The sequence below is a fragment of the Artemia sp. Qi Xiang Cuo genome, chromosome 9 (genome assembly GCF_049724085.1).
Source record: "Artemia sp. Qi Xiang Cuo chromosome 9, ASM4972408v1, whole genome shotgun sequence".
Taxonomy (NCBI): Eukaryota; Metazoa; Arthropoda; class Branchiopoda; order Anostraca; family Artemiidae; genus Artemia; species Artemia sp. Qi Xiang Cuo.
In genome coordinates this window covers 46,078,572-46,098,261 of record NC_142802.1, presented here as the reverse complement: position 1 = coordinate 46,098,261, position 19,690 = coordinate 46,078,572, and the positions used below count along the sequence as shown (strand labels likewise).

The 19,690-nt window shown below is 33.0% G+C and overlaps 1 protein-coding gene across 4 annotated transcripts in view; it reads left to right on the top strand.

Moving 5' to 3' along the window:
- The window catches only part of LOC148948714 (uncharacterized), a 37,467-nt gene that overhangs the window by 5,972 nt on the left and 11,805 nt on the right, over nucleotides 1–19,690 (top strand). The window contains exon 1 of one of the 4 annotated variants that reach the window (XM_089094062.1): nucleotides 5,801–5,821. The exons of the other annotated variants lie outside the window; for them this stretch is intronic. The gene's annotated coding sequence lies outside the window, so the exon portion shown is untranslated. Of the gene's footprint in view, nucleotides 1–5,800; nucleotides 5,822–19,690 lie in introns of those variants that run through there. 4 annotated transcript variants of the gene reach the window in all.

The following is a 19,690-nucleotide window of genomic DNA, read 5'->3' as shown; positions in this document are numbered from 1 at the left end:
GTATCTATTAGCTATGTATTTTTAACATAAATAATTATCAATATTAGTAGTTTTTTTCATTGATTACTATTGCATACAAGACTTCAAATACCATATCACAAAATTTGTCAATAATCTGGGTAAAAACTTTGAATATAAGCTTGAACTTAGAAGCTTAATTTTTTCATAATGCCCTTTGCCTATATGTGTTTTGTCATCTTCAAAACATTTGAAATTGACATCTTTGATATTGATTGTTTTTTTGCTCTTTTGGATTCCTAGAAAGCCTTTCTTGCATCAAAAACGGGTTTTTAATATCAATTAAAAACAAAAAATACAATTTTAAAGTTTTTTTGGCTTCCTTATAGAATACATATCATTTGGGCTAATGCTGAGCTGCTGCTTTTTTGGATTGCTTTTGGCTGCTCAATTTGGATATTATTCATTTTTTCTTTTGGGGACTCTTTGTAAATTAGAAACTCACAAATTCCTAATCTCAGTTAAATTATGAACGGCATCTAAAAGGAGTAAATTTATCAAATTGAAAAATACATGATGGTGAAACACTTCAATTACAATGAAAAAAAAATTCATTAATAAAAATTATAGTTCTCACTTGTAGATAGCTTGTAAGTACCTTATATTAGAAGAACTTCCACTTGTATAAAAAAAGACCCTCTGGATACTGCCTTGATAGAATACCCTCTTTGCTTTAAATTAAGAAAATAAATAACTGTTTTGGCATCCCTGGCTTCAATAAAAGAAAATTGAGGTATTTTCATTTATAAATGAAACCCTCTATCCATCCCGCTTTGAATACTGCCTTGACAAGATACCGTCTCTGCTTTAAATAAAAAAAAAAAAAAAATTTTGGAAACCCTGCATACAATAAAAAAATATTCAAGATATTGTGATTTAAATATGCCAATTCCCTACCCCCCCCCCTGGATACCACTTTGATAGGATACCATCTCTGCTTTAAATTAAAAAAAATAATAATTCACTTTTTGGCATCCCTGCTTTCAATAAAAAGAAATTCAAGGTATTATCATTTAAAAATTATAAAGGTCAAACAAAAAAAAGGTTGAGATTATTCAGATATATCTCAAATTACAGGAAAACTGAGCCATAGATTCATTGTGACATTCAATAACATCCAAGGAATTTAATTAAAAGGGAGCACACACAAAAGCCAAATTACGCCAGTAGCCTATGAGAAATCCAAAAATACCCAAGAGAATGAACAAGTCCCAATTGGGGACCTGGGTCTATCAAAATGTTTCTGTGGTGTCCCAGGGAATTTGATATCATTTTCTTCCATATCTGTTTTAACTGAAAAAAATAATTATTGTTGTGGCATCTCTGCTTTCCATAAAAAATTGTGGACAACTCACCGCAGCACCAAGCCGCCTGAGGCCAACACAGCTACGCACGATCCTCCTCCACCTCAATCTGTTCAAAGCCTCCCTTTTTACACCCGCCCAGGAAGTTCCAATTTCCTTTAAATCTTTCTTTATGATGTCCTCCCACCCCAGACAGGGACGACCTGCTTTCCGTTTAGCCCTAGATGGTTGGCCGAAAAGAACAATCTTTGGCAATCTGTCATCCTTCATCCACACAACGTGCCCTAATTACCTCAACCTTTCTTTCATTATAGCCCTAGAGAGCTGTATTGAACCACATTTTTCATATAAACTCACCGCAGCATCAAGCCGCCTGAGGCCAACACAGCTACGTGCGATCCTCCTCCACCTCAATCTATTCAAAGCCTCCCTTTTTACACCTGCCCAGGAAGTTCCAGTCTCCTTTAAATCTTTCTTTATGACGTCCTCCCACCCCAGACGGGGACGACCTGCTTTCCGTTTAGCCCTAGATGGTTGGCCGAAAAGAACAATCTTTGGCAATCTGTCATCCTTCATCCGCAAAACGTGCCCTAACCACCGCAACCTTTCTTTCATTATAGCCCTAGAGAGCGGTATTGAACCACATTTTTCATATAGCCTATTGTTTGAAATACGGTCAGTCAGCCGGGTACCCAGAACAATCCTTAAGCAATTTCTCCGGAAAACATCTAGCAAGTCTTCACCCGCTTTTCGGAGCGTCCATGCTTCAGAGCCATATTTGACCACTGTTATCACTGCAGCTTTTAATATTATAATATTTATTTACGGACCGATTTTTCTGTTTTACCAGACTTTTTTCAATTATAAAAAAACAACCTAAGCCTTAGCGATCCTATTTTTAACATTTCCCTTGCTCCCACCCACTTTAATGGTGCTGCTAACAGTGTAAACAAAGCTGCCCATTTGGTCAATCTTTTCATTACCCACCACCGCATTTCAATCTTAACATTTTCCCAGCCATAGTGACTTAATCTTCCTAACATTAATTTTCAAACCTATTCTAGCACCCTGAAATCGCAAAACCTCTAAAACTTCATTGATTTTGCTCACACTTTCATCTAGGATGCTTAAATCATCAGCATAATCCAAGTTCAGGAGACTTTTTCCTCCCTATTTGATTCTGTGGTCTCCCATTGCCTTTCCCGTGCTCCTTAAAATATAGTCCATCAAAATAGGCCATTTAAAGGGGGATAGAACATAGCCCTGCTTAACTCCTCATTTAATACAAAACCAACTGCTAACCTCATTTCCTACCTTAACCGCAGCAGTGTTATTCTTGTACATAGCACTAATCACTTTAATGTATTTGTCTGGTATACCATAGAAGGATACAACCTTTACTAAAGCTCTTCTATCAACAGAATCGAACGCTTGCTCGTAATCTATAAAACCGAGGACCAAAGGTGTTTGAAAACTCAGGCACTTCTCAATTATTAGCCTAGAGTGAAAATTTGGTCAACACATCCTCTACTTTTTCTAAAACAGCACTGTTCTTCTCTTAAAACTTTGCCTACTGCATCCCTCATTCTAAAAAATATCTTATTACTAAGTAATTTGCTACCTACAGAGACCAGACTAATGCCTTTATGATTATCACTCTCAGTTCTATCACCTTTCTTATAAAATGACTTAATTAAGGTTTTCCTAAAATCGTTAGGTACTTCCCCTTTTTCAAAAATCTTATTCATAATCTTCAATAACTTATTTCTGACCTCAGAGCTACCATATTTAAGAAACTCATTTACCACCCTATCAGCACCGGGAGCCTTATTATTCTTTAATCCTTTTAGTACTGTTGCTAATTCCTCCTCACAAAACAAATCTTCCTTCACATCCAAATTATCACAAACTTTTTCATTTTCCTCTGTATTTTTTCCTGCAACTCTATCTTGGTTAAGCAAGTTTTCAAAGTGTTTGGCCCATCTCTCTTTAGTTTTTGGCTTATAACTAATTGCAATCCCATTCCTATCTTTAACTGGGGCAAGACTGAATTGACTACTCACTCTCGATTTATTAATATTCCAGTGCAATATTTTACTATTATGCCGTCTAGCTGCATCTTCCATATCCTCGTCAATCTTATCCAAGGCCTCCACTTCACACCTCCTTAGTTCATATTTTAATGCTTCCTCCACTTTCTTCACATTTCTTTTGTTTTCATACGATCTATCACTCAGATAATTCTTGTACAAGTCCTTTCTCCTTTCTATTAAACATAAAGCCTTTTCACTAATATTCTTGGTTGCAGTTCTTGCTTTCTTCCCTAATACACCTTCAGCAACTTCACAAATTATTTTTCTAAAATTATTCCAACCATTTTCCACATTATCAAATTTTAAACTCTCAAATTTAGTATTCAACTGTTCCTGGAAAGTTTCTCTCAAATTCTCATCCTGGAGTCTACCAACATCATAACTTCCCGGGAGGTAGTTACCCTTCCGATATTTCAGTTTTGAATTAACCCTTGACACTACTAGATGATGATTTTTACTCGTAATATCAATAACGTTACCCCTGCTGGCAATAGGATCTATTACAGATCCAGCCAATCCTTGGATTACTATAGTATATTCAGTAAGGTTTACTAAACAGACGTTGTGCAAACGACAAGTCGACCTACTAGCAATAATTTGACCAAAAACCGCGTTGTTTATAACTTGGTGGTTATAAATACAAAATTTCAAAAGTCTGTATCCATTACTGTTTTCTTTTCCTACGCCAAATTTACCTAGGCTGGGATACCATCTATCCCTATTTCTACCAACCTTGGCGTTAAAATCTCCCAGTAATAACATCATATTTCTACCCGGGACCTTATCTGTTTGCTCCTGTAACTGTAAGTAAAATTCATCTGAGTCCCTAGTATCTCCGTCAGTCGGTTCTACAGGGGCATATACAATTATAACTGATACTCTGAACTTTCTAGTCATAAAATGAGCAACTAGTATTCTATTATCAATACCTTCCCAGCCTAAACAAGAATTAGGAGCACATTTATTCATCATGAGTCCTATTCCCTGTTTGTGTACCCCATCCTTCCTGCCTGAGTAAACAAATTCTATATCAACTAATTTCAGGCTTCCTACCCCTGGGATATGAGTTTCTGAAACTCCTAATAAATCTAGTTCAAATCGTCTGAATTCGTCAGTCAAAATGTCGATACGATAGTCATTTTTAACGTCGTAACATTCCAATCTGCAATTTTCATGTTCTTTAAATAATTTAAATTATTTTGGCTTCAGGAAAAGCAATGGTCCCGGATACCAGTGCAGGATGAGGATCAAATATCTTCCCAGGTTTACACCGAAGTGCTTAAGCTAAATTAGAACTATTCAGAATGAGATGTTAAGGACCTCCAGTTTAACTAGGTGCTATGTATAGTCTTGGGCGCTTCTTATTCACAATATGTTTTTCAGCACCAGATAATGTTCTTTTATCAACTAGAGTCAAATTCTTGCCCAGACGTTCTGCAACTTCCTGCTCCTAACTCATTATATATTCATGCCTACAAATATTATGCTACTACGGGGAGGCAACTCATAATAGATAAATTAGCTAGGAAGAGGTTTTTGAGCCCAAAGACGCCCATCAAAACATACCAAGCCCAGAAGAATTGTCCATTAGTCAGAATCCCGTGTGAATGTTGTGTCGTTTACTAGGCTATAATTTCCTCGAGGGTCGCCACTCCTCAAGTGGGAATAGAGTTGACCGCAAGGTCCCCAGTCTTGCAGGTACCCCGAAAAGGTCGAGGCAACCCTTTGCAGAGGCCGTTGTCCATAGATCTGGATTATTACTACTTTATAATATATTATAAATTATTATTACTATTATAATTATAATTATTATTATATAATTATTATTAATTTATAATTATTACTTTATAATATAGGCAACAGCAATTTTCCATTAATCAAGTTTCATCCTTCTCTCCATTTCAATCTAGCTTTCTTAGTTGTTTTCAAATAACCAATTTTAATTTTATTGGAATTCATTTGTGTTAAATATTTACAGAATTTAAGTTTTGGTGGAATATAGAATATGTTTGCTAAGTGTAATTAAGAGATTCTGGAGTTAGGAATGATTCTGAAACATAGGCTAGCAAATGCATTGCATATTGGGCTTCTTTTTAAATTTTGTCTGCAAGGATATTTGGGAATTTCATCAAAATAAATTCCATATTTTAATAAATTGCATATATTAATGAATTTGATCAAGATTATATTGTTAAAAAAATTCAAAACATGGACTGAACTGAAAAGAAAGTTGAAATCTCTTTAATAAAAATACCCTGCATGTTATATAGTAAGAATTACATCAGTATCGTTTTTTTTTAGTTGTATAGAGCCTATGGCCATAACTGAAGTGTAGAGCATGGAATAAATTGGGATGGAGGAGGGAGTGTATTCAGCAATGCTGCTGTAAGATGGGCTAGTGCTGCAGTAAGTTGGTAGTAGTAGTAGTACTCACTCAGGTTTTATTATTTATTTATTTATTAATACCAAAATATGGTAAGCTTTATCAAGCCTGTCACACTAAACAATTATAAACAAAGTCTATGACAATGTTGATGACTTAACATAAACATACAGTAACTGAAACATACACTCTGAAAACATAATAACTGTAACATCTAGTAGCATACCAAAGCAACTGAAACATATCTGTTCATCAGGTGGAGTAATTACAAAGATAAACTGCTTATTTAAAGTATTTGTATCTTCCTTTCAGTCACCTACCAATTGATCATTCTCTTTAAGTTGTGTAATAGATTATTTACCAGGTTTACAAGCTAAGGTGTAATTCGAAAGTGATGTGGGTTTGAGTTGCTTGCTGCTGCAACAGCCTCCTTGTGCTGCTCAAATAGCTTTCTGGATAGATCCCTGGCATGGTTTTGTGCCTTAATATATTTTTGCAATTATCCATATGCTGTATATTCTGTTTATGTGATATCCACCACTTTTTCTTTTTATTTGTTACTCTTTTTAATTCTTTTGTCATGAAAGGCATAGTTTTGGATTTTTGAGTCCAACTTACTTTAGTATACCTTTCTGAGATCTTATGCTTTATTTCTTTAATTCTATTCCAGGATTCATCTACACAACTTTCATTAATAAAGATATATCTTTTTCTGCCAATTTTCTTTTGAAAGAAACAATAAAAAAATATTGCCATTACAAATCTTTATTTTGTACTCCCCCTCTTCATAAGGAAGCACTATAAAATTTTAAAGCAACACAAAATACTTTAAAATATTTACTTATATGGTTTCTAAATGCTGTCTGCTTCACCTTAGCCCCACTTCTCCTCTCTAATGTGCAAATTTAGAGCTCAAATTGTATTTATTCTTTGTATGTCCAGTAGTACAACTCTTTTCTTCATATTAATTCAAAAATACACAACAGGAGGAAGGAAAGAGTCATGCTACTAAAAAAAAGAGTATAGGCCTATATAAATTGGAATATATTTGCCTGTTATGAGGATTATGGGGGGGTCTGAATTGAAATAAAATGTATTTAGGAATGATATAAGTAAGTATTTTGAAGCGTTTTACAGTAGTTTCCGGAATTGTATTGTGTTTTGTTATGGAGAGCAGGAGTATACCATATTAGACTCCTTATTTTGTGCTCTTTCCAAATGTTGTATCTGCATTTGCAATAATGTACCCCCCCCCCCATAATGGTCCCAAACACCATATTACCCTAAGTTGCTATATACAAAACTAAAGAAAATGTTAGTAATAAAATTCTTAATCCCACTCTTTGTCTAGGGGGGTGAATTTTGCTAAGTCTTGTGACTCTAAAGACTGTGCAGTGTCTTCTGTTTCCTTAGCAAACCCGTATTCTTTATTAGCTTCAGCTAACATTCCTTTTCGTCATATAAAAAAGCCTTTCTGCATTGCAGGTGCATGTTGTAGACATAATGATTATATTGTATCAATAAAAAATATAATATAAAGAACATTAACTTTATAATATAGTTAACATAATAAAATTCTTACTTTATAATATAGGCTACAGTAATTTTCTATTGAATCAAGTTTCATCCTTCTCTCCATTTCGATCCAGCCTTCTTATTTATTTTCAAATAGCCAATTTTAATTTTATTGGAATTCGTTTGTGTTAAATATTTACAGAATTTAAGTTTTAGTGAAATATAGAATATGGTTGCTAACTATAGCTAAGATTTTCTGGAGTTAGGAAAGATTCTGAAATATAGTTAGGCTAGCAGATGCATTGCATATTTGGCTGCTTTTTAAATTTTGTGTGCAAGGATATTTGGGAATTTTATCAGAATAAATTCCATATTTTAATGAATTGCATATATTAATATATTAATGAATTTGATCAAGATTATATTGTTAAAAAATAATTCAAAACATGGACTGAACTGAAAAGAAAGTTGAAATTTTATTAATAAAAATACCCTGCATGTTATATAGTAAGAATTTCATCAGTATCGTTTTTTTTAAGTTGTATAGAGCCTATGGCCATAACTGAAGTGTAGAGCATGGAATAAATTGGGATGGAGGAGGGAGTGTATTCAGCAATGCTGCTGTAAGGTGGGCTAGTGCTGCAGTAAGTTGATGGTTGTAGTAGTACTCACTCAGGTTTTTATTATTTATTTATTTATTAATACCAAAATATGAAAAGCTTTAACAAGCTTGTCACACTAAACAATTATAAAAAAAAGTCTATGACAATGTTGATGACATAACATAAACATACAGTAACTGAAACATACACTCTGAAAACATAATAACTGGAACATGCAGTAGCATTACCAAACTAACTGAAACATATCTCTTACTAATTGAAACATAACAAAAAGTAAGCCTACAAAATAACTGAAAACATACTGATCACAAGTCAGCTAATACAAAAGTAAAAATATTCTCAAAACGGATTGTGATAAGACCTAGTATAGAAATCTGTAGAGGCTAAACTACTTTGAAAGACTGGACTGTGGTACTTGCAACTATTTCTAATGGAAGTCAATTCCGAGTCTTCCACACTCGGCTAGACATAGAGTTTTGGTATATTCCTTATGTTGCTAGTAAATTTATTAGAAGATATATAGAAGTAGTAGTTATGTGAGTAGTAGTGCATAAAAGAAGCAAGCCTTGCGCCTTCTCATGTATACCTTTTTGAAGGTAATCAATAAGTGTGTAAGCCAGCTGAGCTTGGTTCTAATGATTGCTTAGTGTTTGTCTATAAGAAGTGTGGGTCCTTTTCAAAGGATAAAAGAAAGAAGATGCAGCATCCTGCTATGCTTGTACTTATGTACCAAGCTTATTCTTATATACTGCTTGTGCTTACTTTTGCTTATACTTACTTTATGCTTGCTTATGTGTTGCTTTATTTTGTAGATAGCCTGGGTCACTAAATCCTATCAATGCAAATATTGGATCTTTTATGAAAGTGTGACTCTTTTCTTTATTATTCTTTTACAACAAATCCTAATGAATTGATAAGAAGAAAATAGTTGGATATATATTGCTCCATCAGGGGAAAGGGCAAAGTAAATAATGTGGCTATAGAAAGGGGATAAGTAAGAAACTTTCGTAATTTTTTTTCAATATGTCCCTTTGCTTAAGATTTACTTTTATTTCTGCCCAATAAGAATTTGATAATCTTATCAAATACAACTTGTTGTAAAGGTAAAATTCTAGTTTATGGGCTTCTTGCTGTCTTCTTTATCTTAATCACCCAGGACAAAGCAGTATAACCCAACAGTCAACCAAATAGATATGTCACAATTCATGCAAAGTTACCATTAATAAATGTAAGCCATTGTAAATTTACAAGCAAAAGCACCCCAAATCTAATTAAACATTTCCAAGTGATCACCTCACATCAGAACTCCTCAGAGGAATACACACTACCTATATGGGTTTTTGTGCATTAAATTCCTTACCCAGCAAGGTGGCATTTATTCAAAAATTACATGCAAAATAAGACTAGATCTATCAAAATTATTCAAAAATTGCATAGCCTACAAAAAATAAGACTAGCTCTATCCATTTTAGAATCCAGCAAGTCAGAGAAACCTAAAAACCAATCTAGAACAATTCCACATTTCATGAGCTGGAGCTGAGTTGTAAAACAAACTGCTTTATTGGCTTCTAGAACCAATTATAAATGTAAAGGCGTTCAAGCTGGTTCAGAAACCCTATATATAAAACAAGCCCAAAAGAAAAAAAAGAGAAATTACAAAATATCCTTCAATATTTCTTGATTATTTTTTTGTATATTTACCTAAAAGTTCATTATGCTGAAAATTAATTTTTTTTAAATTGCTAAGTTGTTTTATCAACAGAAAAATCTCCTAAGATCAATTTGTGGTTAAGCATTTGACATCTATTTTTTAAATCTGTATAATTACTGCAAATTCTTGCACACCTAAATAGTTGGGATTAAAAAGCTGAGTATGTGATATTTGGACATTTATTACTTTCAAGGAATGGTAAATCGATTACTTAAAAATTAAAACCATCTGTTTTATTTTATATATTTTAAAGATTAATTTATTATTATCCAAAATAATAGTATTTAAATCTAAAATGTGGTCACAGTTGCTTGTCCTATAACTAGGTTCCAGAATTAACTCTAGTGGATAAATATTTATCGAAATCCCAATAAACTCTGAACAATTTATAACCAAAAGATCATTCAAATATTTTTATTATTTGAAAGAAAATATTTTACATTACTTGGGCTATTTTATATATCATATATTCATATTGTAGTTGATTTAAAAATAAATCAGCTATAAATGGTCTGGCATTACCACCCATAGGAATTCCTATAATTTGCTTATATAAATTACCATTAAACCTTATAAAAGTATTGAATAAAACTAATTCCAATAAATCAAATATTTTGTCCAAGCTATAGCGTCTTGAACTAATAGTACTATTAAAGAAATTTGTCCATCAGGCTTTTTTGTTACAAATATCCATTTTCAAAAAAACCATATTAGACAAAAGGAAATATGTTTTAATGACAGTTTTAAATTTTCAAATAGTAAATTCAGTGATAGATCTTTATACACTGTTGTAAAATCAGACAAATCCACTCTTTTAGCTGAAACAATATCCAAAGAGTCTTTCACTCTTAATGAATTATTAACACTCTAGTATTTAAAATTAGAAATTGTTTAATTCCAGAGCAATAGACTTTATATATATATATATATATATATATATATATATATATATATATATATATATATATATATATATATATATATATATATATATATATATATATATATATATATATATATATATATATATATATATATATATATATATATATATATATATATATATATATATATATATATATATATATATATATATATTATAAGTATGTATACATAGAAGTGAAGCAATGGGTTTTTATTTAATGAATAAATACAAATCTATGATTGGTTTAATGTAGCTTTCAGAAGTGCTTTGTTTCACTTTACCACTATTTTAAATATCAATATATAGCCACCTATGTTTACTTTCAGTATATTTTACAAAAGTGCTACTATTCTCTTCTTCATTACTCTACAGTGAATTAAAATCAATTGGTAAGAAGAGAAGAGTTGTTCCATTGTAAAATATAATGGGAACATATATGGAACTCTTTGTTATTTTGTTAAGGGAGGGGGCTGGGGAACCTTTTTGCGCTGGCAAATGATAAGGGAGAATTTATTACCCTTATGGGCAGACACTAGACACTACTATATGGCGATTTTCACCTTTAATATCAGTATCAACACTCCCATGTACCCTAGTATCTTATATTAATCCTCCCAGTCTTTGGTTTTGAATAACATAATCAATAAGGTTAGCTGTCTTACCATCATTTGAATACCATGTTAACTCATGGGCATTTTTATGACCAAACACTGTATTTGTTGTAACTAGATTATTATACCTAAGAAATTACAGCAGTCTGTAACCATTACTTTGTTATTTTCCTACACCAGATTTACGAAGGCAAGGATACCCTCTATTCCTATTCTTACCACCTGGGCATTAAAATACTGTATTTCTACCTTGGCTCCTGTCTATATTTTCCTTTAGCTGTCAGTAATATTTATCTCAATCACTACTATCTCCATCATTTTGTTTTGCAGGGAGCAACTAGAATTATATTACTAATACCTTCCCAACCCAATTAAAACTTAGCAGCTTCCTTATTCATCGTGAGCCCTACTCCCTGCCTATGCACCCCGTCTTTCCTGCCTGAATGAATAAACTCCATATCACCTAATTTCATTTTCTCCACCCAGGGGGTATGAGTTTTTGAAATTCCCAATAAGTCCATTTCAAACCGTCTGAATTTGTCAGTCAAAAGGTCAATACAATAGTTGTTTTTTAATGTTGTCACATTCCAAGTTGCATTTTTCATATTTTTGAAATAATTGAAATTTATGGCCCCAGGAAAAGCAATGGTCCCAGACCCAGTGCAGGACAAGGACTAACACCTCTTCTCAAGTCTGCACAAAGTGCTTAAGCTGGCTTAAAACCGTACAGCAAGAAGTCCCTGTGACTTCCAGTATGAATGGAGTATGAATTTGTTTGTGGAATACTGGACCCATCTCTGTCAAAAAATGGTTTGCCATACTTAGTGATGCTCTTCTATCAACAAGAGTTGAAACTCTGCATGAACAATCTAAAGTATATAACCTTCAAATCATTAGATATTCATGTTTACAAATGGAGAGAAAAACCCATAATAGATAACTTGGGTAAAAAAAAAGTTGCAATTGCTAAAAAATCTTGTTCTAAAATGACGAATGCTCTGACAAGGATAGGCTGAGTATAAACGGATGGAGCTGTGAGATGATTTGGGGTCTCTGCTCCATCATTGGCTGCCTCCTCCATCCCTATTCTCAAAAGAGAAATCCTGCTTACATGGTACCACAACTTCAACTTTTTATACCCTGCTTATACTTGTCAGGTCATCTGTAATTCCATTTTGTCCCTGGTATGTAGTAAAGGAAATCATGTACAATGTAGTAAAGAAAATCATGTAGAATGTAGTAAAGAAAATCATGCATTATGATTTATCCAGCTAGACTGTAGATAAAGGTTTAAATATCCCCCTCCCCCCAAAAAAGTAATTGTACTATTGCTGGTCAATGGATTTAGCTCTTTTTAAAAGACTCTTTGGCTTTAAATCAGGCTATATTTCAACTGTAATTATTATTTAGCTATAGGCTATTGTACTGAAAGCTAATTCCCTAACTTTGTTTTTATTGAGTGTATTTTTATTTTGTATTAACTACCTGGTCTTCCGTATTATTATATTAATCATTCTGAAAAATGAACTTAAATAGTGGATGAAAATGCTGTCACTAAAAAAACATAGTTTAAGACAACTACATACTTTTTGTGTACATGATAATTAGCATCAATGTCAAGGATCGTCAATTCACCAAAAATTGATGGAGGGGGATGGCAAACTTTTTCTTTCAAAATCTTGGGGATGAAAACATGGAAAAGGTATTTTTCAATGGACTTTGTTTGGCCTTCAGCCTATAAACTAATAAATATAAAACAAAGTTTTTCAACTGAATGTAAGGAGTAACCTTAAAACTTATAACAAACAGAAGATATTCCATATTTAAGGGGGGGGCTGCCCCTTTTTCAACTCTTGCTCTTTATGCTAATTTTTTCTAGTGCTTGAAAAAAGCTTCTTATTCTAATTAAGTGGCCCCTGTGTTTCAGGAGTCGTTCTTAAAGAATTGGGCCAGCAAGTCAAACTTTAGTGTACTGATCTAGGGTTGAGGAAGAGGCAGCCCCTCTCATATACAGACAAGTTTCTGTTTGTTTCAAGTTTTAATGTTGCTCCTTGATTTTAGTTGAAAAACATTTTTTTTTTTTATTAAAAAAAACAAAAAACTTCTCCACTAAAAAAGTTTTTCAAAGAAAAGAGCTGCATTAAACCAAAAATGAGCAGAAATAAAGTCAAATAATTGTCCAAGCGTAAAACTACCACAAATCACTATCAATAAATAAATGAACCCGAAAACGAACAGAAATTATAATAAATAACTGAGTCAAAGTCAAAACGAACAGAAACTAATAGGAGTAAGACTGATGTCCCGCATAGCTTCTAAAGACCAGAACATAATTTATACTTTAGTGAAAACAATCCTTATTTCGAGCTGTCTGTTTCTATTTGTCATAATATCCAAGGAAAAATCACCATTATCAGCAATATTAATGAAAAGAACAAATGAATAAGGACTGGCAGTTTAATATATATATATATATATATATATATATATATATATATATATATATATATATATATATATATATATATATATATATATATATATATATATATATATATATTTATATATTTATATATATATTTATATATATATATATATATATTTATATATATATTTATATATATATATATATATATATATATATATATATATATATATATATATATATATATATATATATATATATATATATATATATATATATATATATATATATATATTATATATATATTTATATATATATATATATATATATATATATATATATATATATATATATATATATATATATATATATATATATATATATATATATATATATATATATATATATATATATACTGACATTCATGTATTTAAAATATGTTTGGTTTTCTGTAAAGTAGAAACTATGTTTGTTCTGATCTTTAGAAGGCAAAGGGGGGGGGGGCTTCTTCCTAATTTCTACAATAACTCCTTCTATACAAAGTGCCTTGGTGAAAAAAAAATGAATAGATAAATAATACGTTGTGCCCACTTTGCTCTTTACTTAGGCATCGCATTTGCGGTGCCTATGATTTTTGATCGTTGTTCAAATGTTGCTGAAAAATCCGCCTCCTCTCTTTGTGAAAAATCTCCCCTGGAAAATGCGTTCCCCACGAAAATTCCTCCCGCGTAAAATTTTCCCATGGAAAATTTGCCCTTGCTTATTCCCTCAAGACCGTTCCATCTTTGGTGGAAACTCCTCCTGGAAAAGATCGCCTTACTTTCATTTATTTTTTATATTCAATCTCTGGAAGTTAAAGCAAAATTCCATATTTGTTTAGAGGAGCTTAAAATCTCCACAATGGGTTTCTCTTATATGGTGTGTCATTTTCGTTAAGACAGCTTGACTTTTTAGGGACGTGTTTCTCCCTTTTTTCAAAAAGCTGGCAAATATTCTCAGGCTTGTAGCTTTTAATGGATAAAATTAAACTTGATGAATTTTATATATTTTGTAATTATTGTTAATTGGTGATCAAAATTCCTTTTAAGTTTTGGTTACTATTAGGTTGCCTTGTCCCTTACTTCAGTTTGTTACCATTAATTGTTTGATAAAAATTCCTTTTTTTTACAACAAGTCATGTCTTGGTGGCAAAATATTGCCAGTTAAAAACAAAATAATAGTAATAAATGTAAAGCAAGGTGGGCTTATAGGACTGGCTTGTGAGACTAATGCCAATTAGTTTCAAATAATGATTGAAAAAGCAGGCTGTTTAAAAATATGTCATGATCAATTTTTAGCAATAAACCAACATGAAAAATGGATTTTAAGGGCTCGGCACACGTGGCTGATTTCGGGACCCGATTTCAGCATCAGTGGACAAACGATAGCGGTAAGAAAAATTTGTTGAAAGAAAAATTGATTGGACAAGATTTTCAACAAAAAATCATGGTCACAAATAGTCAACTGGAGTTTATTAATGGTTGCATGATTGATCTCAGCTTAGTTCTCAGTTTAGTCCTCAGCTCAGTAGTGGGGTCTTCCAACACAGACATCTCTGGGTTACTATTTATTTGTATTCCTATTTTTTTTTTTTTTGTTGATCCTGATGAAAATCGTCGCTGATTTTGTAAATTGGCGACGAAAACAAGAAAATTTTTCAAGCTCAAATCGACGCTGAAGGGCTAGGCACACATAGCTGATCATCTTATATTTGAACTCCTTGAGTCGAAAGATCTACTGAAAGATACCTGAGGCTATCTTTTAAATAAGAGGCAACCAAGCCAGTAGCTCTATAGCCCACAGAGTGAAGCAAAAGGAAAAGGGCTACATAGTATCAACTGAAAAGCCTGCCTGTTGTGTAATAGAAGAAGAAGAAGCTGATTTCATCAACCGATATCAGCTCGAGATACAGCAGCAACTTTATAAGAAATTTAAAATAAATTTTTTCGTGAAATATTATCGCATTTAATCAGCAGTTGTACCGAACCAATCCTGCTCAATTCATCCTCAGGGCTATACTGTGGTGTTTCTCCTCCCCATAGTATAGTGCAGAGGGTTTGATATCATTCTATTATCACTTCTTGTTGTAATTTTGTTTTTGTTTAAAGCTTTTTCAAATAGGCAATGATTAGAAGTCCTCCAAAAAAAAGTCCCCCCAGATCCTACCTCAAATGCCAATGAAAGTGATACCCGTTCTAGCTGGTCAAGCAATCAATCTTAAATTCCAAATGATTCCTCCAATTCTGAGAATAAGACTCTGATCATAGTAAGGGCCAATGTCACTATAACTGATCAAGATTGATTTCCAAAGGTTCTTTCTTGAAGCTCTAAAAAAAGAAAAAAATATTCCCAATCAAATGCATTTCCCCTCTCCCTGCCCAAGATCCTCCCTCCCAAAGCTTAGGAATTTACCCCAAAATTACTCCTACTATTTTCTTTGAAATAATAAAGATTACTGCAATTAGAGTTACAATTTTCAAATTGCTAAAATAAATGTTATCTCTTAATATTCACCGTGATGGAACTCTGCTAATAGCTGTCCAAGATCAGAAATCAGCAGAAACAATAATCAACCTAAAATCACTTCTGAAAACCCCAATTAATGCATCTAAATGGAACCCAAAACAATCTCCAACAAAAATAGTAGTTTATAATATTCCCCCAGAGATATCCATTCAGGAGTTAAAAGAAGGGCTCTCAGATAGGGCTGGCAACTCAATCCCAGTTGAAGATGTTACCCAACTTGGCAAACCTAACTCTAATGGCCTAAAAACTAGTAGATCCTTCTTATTCACACTGAAGGAAAAATTAGTATCCCAGAAAAGTTATTCCTATTTGAGCAAATCAAACCACACAAGGAATACAAACCTAAGTCTATCCAGTGTCATAAGTGTCTCAAACTGGGACACACAACAAACAAATGCAATGAAATTCTCGTAGAGTGTAGTAATTGTAGAGCATACCATCCTAAAGAGTTGACAACTTGCAACAACACTCAGCCTACATGTATCAATTGCAAAGGCCCACATGAATCTACAAATAAATCACTATGCCCTACATATAAGAAAAGAGCTCTAACACTCCAAATAGTAACAGAGAAGGCCATCCCATACCCCTTTGCAGCAATGGAAGCAAATGCTGCCCAACAATACAAAATAAAGCCTGTAATGAAACCAACCAAATCCCCCCAGTTAAACGCCCCCAATGCATCCAGTACCCCGTATAAAACACCCTCTTCTAAGCCCCCTAGCTCACATCCCTATCAGAAGGACTCACCAAGTCAACTAGCCTCCTTGTCCGGTGAGATGAGGTCAGCCTGGCCCCCCACTCCCAAGAAGATACAAACCTGAAACACTACCAGGAATTAATCCCTTAACTGACAAACAGGATGCACAACCAAACATGCAATCCCCAAATATATGCTTATTCGTTCTAAACTGTAATGCAGTTCAGGCCATGAACATACATCAAATACAGAAACTTAAAATCATTGCAGAATTGGCAAAAATCTACATCCCTGATGATATGCTCATTCAAGCAAAAAAAGATCTTGCTTTACTTTTAACAAAGCTGAACATTGATACACAGTCATATGAAAAATAAATCAACAACACAACACATATCAATACTCCAGTGGAACATAAAATCACTCACAGAAAATAAGCTAAATGAACTAATATCTTTTATGAATAATAATTCCATTAATATTGCTTGCCTCCAGGAAACTCGTTTAACCCAAAATCAACAAATTAAGTTTCTGGGATATACTATCCTGAAAAAGGATAGATCATCAGAGAGAAAAGGAGGTGGTGTAGCTCTATTAGTTAAAAATAATATAAAATTCTGTAGCATCAATTTTCCAGATTTTGCTAATGATGTTGATGCAATTGGTATCAGTGTTTGGCTGAATAATATAAAAACCTGCATAATAAGCTTTTATAACCCTAATGGCCAAACTACAGATGCCATGGATTTCTTTAATTATATAAATATTTCTAATATGTTAAAAAATATCATTATTTGTGGAGATTTCAATGCCCACAGCCTTTTGTGGGGGAATAAACCAGCAAATAAAGCTGGTAAATTGATTGAGTATATGACTTCAAATAATAATGAACTAGCTGTTGCTACCCCTTCAAACCTGAACACTTATTTCAACCCCAAAACTGACAGATTCTCCACAATTGACCTATAAATTGTGTCTTTAAATATTTTGAATAAAATTTATATAAATAAAATTGACAGTCTATGTACTGACCACTTTGCTATAGTTTGCTCCCTAAATGAACCTGCTGAAACTCTATCACATACCTCCAAATATATCAACACTAAAGCAAATTGGTCTATGTTACAAAATAAGCTAAATGATGAAAGTAAAAGTTTCACCCGAAATTCGTACATTCAAAACACTACAGTTGACCGACATGCCGAAGTCTTAACGTCTTTGCTAATAAATACAGCTAATCATGCTATCCTCTGGACAACACCTAGGAAAACATTCCCTAAACACAGTCCTGAAACATGGTTGACGAATGAGTGCCAAAAAACATGGAAAATAAAAAAGACAGCTATGTCAGTGATCATGAATAAAAACCGTCATGTACTACATATTTTAAAAAATTACAAACAGAACCTAATCTAAAAAGGACTATGATAGATGCTAAATATAATTACTGGAATAATTTTGCAAATAATCTCTCCAGAGAAACACATGAGTCCAATTATACATAAACTCATAAGCCACATCTGTGGGAAAAAGATTTCCCCCAAGCCACTCCTGTATGAGCTTATACATAATAATACCCATTATGACAATGATAATGAAAAAGCTAAGCTATTTGCAACTCTTTTTGTTAATAAGCTAACATCAAATATTCAAAGCAAAATGTCCCCAATTCCTATGAACCCAACTTACCAACCACGCCCAGGATCAGAGTTTATAAGTAGTCCATTTTCAATCCAGGAAATGAATAATGCAATATATCATATTAGGACCAAAATTAGCATCAGCTACGACAACATACACATTACATGGATAAAGAATCTCCCACCTTCATACAAACAAGAACTGCTAAATTGTTATAATTACGCTTGGGCTTCTTTTATGTTCCCTGATAAATGGAAATGTTCGTCCCTCCTACAAATCCTAAAGAAAAATAAACCCAAAGAGAACCCTGAGTCCTATAGGTCCATAATGATTACTCCTGTGATGAGGAAAATAATGGAGAAAATGATCTATCACAAACTCTTCTGGTTTGTTGAAAAAAACAATATGATCCCTCAAACTCAAACTGGATTCAGGAAACACCACTCCTCAACAGATGCTTTCATTTTGCTAACAAATGCAATAAATGAATCATTCTCAAAAAATAATGTCCTAGTTGCAACTTTCCTAGATTTTGAAGGGGCATATGACAATGTGAACCACCAAATCCTTTTAAACAAACTTGCCTACCTTGGACTACCCCCCAAACTAGTATGTTTTATAAAATCCTTCATAGAAGTGCGAAGTTTCATTGTTTGTGTTGGTTCAGCCTCTTCACCCCAAAAGACAACAATCAAAGACCTACCTCAGGGAGCAGTCCTCAGTTGCCTCCTGTTTGCCCAATATCTCTGGGACATGAACCTACCCCACACGAATCTACAATATGCTGACGATCTGGTGCTATGGTCATCTGGCAACACCTTTGAGATAGCACAGTCAAATCTGCAAAAGTCGCTTTTCCAATTTGAAAAATTTTCTCAACATTCAGATTTACCCATTGCACCTAACAAGTCAAAAATAATCCAATTTCACCGAAAGTGAAACCCTGTTAATGCAAAACTAACTCTAAATAAAACAAATATTCCAGAAGATCATCATATTAATTACGTAGGTGTCATGCTTGACCAAAAACATAATGTCTACCTCCACATTTCAAACACAATAAAAATATGCTCTAGAAAAGCAAATATACTAAAAAGACTTCTTTCCACACCCTGGGGATGTAAGGAGAAAGCCTTACTCCAGTTTTATAAATCACATGTAAGACCCCGTATTGAC